Consider the following 3097-nt stretch of genomic DNA (forward strand, 5'->3'; position numbering starts at 1 on the left):
CGGAGATATACCTCAGTGTGAAGGCCCTGGGCTCAAGCTTTAGTATACCAAAATGAAAAAGAACACACACACACACACACACACACACACACACACACACACACAGAGCAAAGCAAAGAACAAGATATTTTTCCCCTGGTCCCTACATGGCAGGGGAGAATCAGCAAGTTCCTAAACAAAAGCTTCTGGCAGGCTCACCAATGAGGCAGCCTGAACTGATCTGCACCTGGAACTGCCAGTTAGAAGGAAAACATCACATGCTGGAAAGTACTGTTGGCTCCAGAGTTTTCCCAGACAGAGTTAGGCTGGGCTGATAATTAGTTGGGGTTTTTTTTGTGTGTGTGTGTGTGGAACTGGGGATTGAACTCAGGCCCTTGCACCTGCCAGGGAAGCGCTTATGCCACTGAGCCATCTCTCTAGCCCCCGATAATTAGTTTTTACTTTATACTTTGCACCAAATACACTTTGGACAGAGTCCATTTGGCTGTCTCTTGTACCATCCAGATGTCTTATATCTTTGATTTCAGGAAAAATTGCTTATAAACTGGAGAGGGAAGTGGACATTTTGTTATAACTAGAATCTTCGGTAGTCCTAAAATTGATTGATTGATTGATTGATTGATTGATTTTGGTGGAACCAGGGATTAAACTCAGGCCCTTACACTTGCCAGGGAAGCACTTATTCCACTGAGCCATCTCCTCGGCTCCAAGTCCTAAGTTTTATAGAGCTGCCAGCATGGTGGTGCACACCTGTGATCACCAGTGCTCAGGAGGCTGAGGCAGGAAGATCATGAGTTTAGGGTGAGACTGTGCTACAAGGTGAGTTTAAGGCCAGCCTGAACTACTTATGGAGACCAGCTCAAAAACAAAACAAAAAAACACAAAAGGTTTACAGGGCTGAAACAACTTCAAAGAATATTTACAATAATAGCACTTTGTTTTACAAAATGAAGAAGCTCCAGAGGGGAAGGGTCTTGCCCAAGGTCACATAGTAAGTTGATAGCAGAGCTAATACCTAAAAGGTACATAATGGTGGCTCTGCTCTAAGTGTGTGTGTGTGGGGGTACTGGAGATTGAACTCAAGGACATTACTCAGTCCCACCCCCTTTGGAGGTACTTGGGATCAAACCTGGGGACATAGGGGTGCTTTACCATGGAGCTTCATCTTCAGCCTTTTTTGTTTGTTTAGTTTGTGGTACTGGGGCTTAAATACAAGGACTTTGCATTGTTCACTGAGCTACAGCTCCATTCATTTTGAATTTATTTTTTAGACAGGGTCTTATAATGTGTTAAATTGCCCAGGATTTGTTCCAACTTGAGATCCTCCTGACTCAGTCTCCCAGAGTGGTACTAGGATTAGAGGTAAGTACCACCACACCCACTTTTTTTTTTTTAATTTTGAGACAGGGTCTCACTGAATTGCCCAGGTTGGCCTCAAATTTTTGACCCTTCTGCTTCAGACTCCCAAATAGCTGAAATTACAATGTTGCAATACAGTGTCCAGTGCTTTACTAAAGATACTTTTCATAAAGAGTCATAGTTGGGCTGCAGAGATAGTTCAATTGCCTAAGTGCCTGCCTAGGCAAGCACAAGGACCCAGGTTCCATCCCTGGTTCCACATGCTATGCCAACCCCACCCCGGGTATGCCAAGCTGACCACCAAGACCTGGCATGATGGTGCATGCTGGAGGCTGAGACAGGAGGATCACTACAAGCCTGAGCTGCAAGATGCATAGTGAACTCCTGTACCTAATAATAATAATAATAATAATAACAATCACAATCGTGTTTCAGCAAAGACAAGGGCAGTCATTATCAGTGCACAACTTTTTATCTTCCTTCTTCAATGTAATACCAAACTCAGAAAGACACTATAAAATTCAGCAAAGTCCTGCATGCCTGTAATCCCGCACACAGAAGGCTGAAGCAGCAGGATCACTGCAGGTTTGAGGACAGCCTGGACTCTATAGTGAAACCTTGTCTCAAAACAAAACAAATTCAATGAAGTCCTCATTTGATGCTCTGAACAGTGAAAGTTTAAAGTAAAGGTTGATTTATTATGTTGTTTAAGAACTCTTCCAAAACGGACCACAACTTTTAGGGAATAAAATAAAATGACAGAATTACTAGTCTAAGGATACACGGTACAGAAAAAGAACTGCTATGGGGGCCAGCAAGATAGCTCAGCAGTCTAAAGTGTCTGCTTAGGCAAGCTTAGGCAAGTGGCAGGAATCCTGCTGTGGTTCAATCCTCAGTACCACATGCTGTGCCAGCTCCTCCCCCAGGGTGGGCTGAGCTGGCCACACACATGCGCGCACACACACACACACACAAAAGGATCTGCTACTTTTTTTTTTTTTTTTTTTTTTTTTTTGGTCTTTTGTCTTTTTAAAAGAGGGTCTTACTATGCAGTTCAAACTGGGCTTTAACTCTCTTGGTAGACGGGGCTGGGTTCAAACTCACAGCAATTCTCATGCCTCACATTTTCAAGTGCTGGGATTACAGGCCAGCACCACCACACCTGACTACTGCTGCTCTTTTGAGTGAAGCTATACCAGTGGTGTCACTGGAAAGTCCAGATTGCATGACATGTAGTTCTAGTAACTAATTTTAGGGGGTAAGATCCCAACAGATCTCTAGGATTAAAGAAATAAAATCTATACTAAAGGTGGAGCCTGAGAGATAGAAAATGAATTTTAGTTTTTCCACACCATAAAGCATTTGTGGGTTGGCGAGATAGCTCAGTGGTCTAAAGTACCTGCTTAGACAAGCTTAGGCAAGCATGTAGGGACTGTGGTTTGATCCCAGCATGGTGCCAGGCCCACCCCCAGGGTGGGCTGAGTTGGCCACAAAAAAGTCAGGGAGATGGCTCAGTAGAATAAGTGCTTCCCTAGCAAGCACAAGGGTCTGAATTTAATCCCTGGTTCCACAAATAAATAAATAAATAAATAAATCAAAACAAAACAAAAAGACATTCATGCCAATGTCAGAGAATCTTTTTTTTTTTTTTTCTTCAGTACTGGGGATCAAACTTGGGACCTTATTCTTTCGAGGGCTATGCTTATGTTGCTGAACTATCTCCCCAGCCCAGAGAATC

This window comes from Octodon degus, unplaced genomic scaffold, assembly GCF_000260255.1.
Source record: "Octodon degus isolate 3935 unplaced genomic scaffold, OctDeg1.0 scaffold00045, whole genome shotgun sequence".
NCBI lineage: Eukaryota > Metazoa > Chordata > Mammalia > Rodentia > Octodontidae > Octodon > Octodon degus.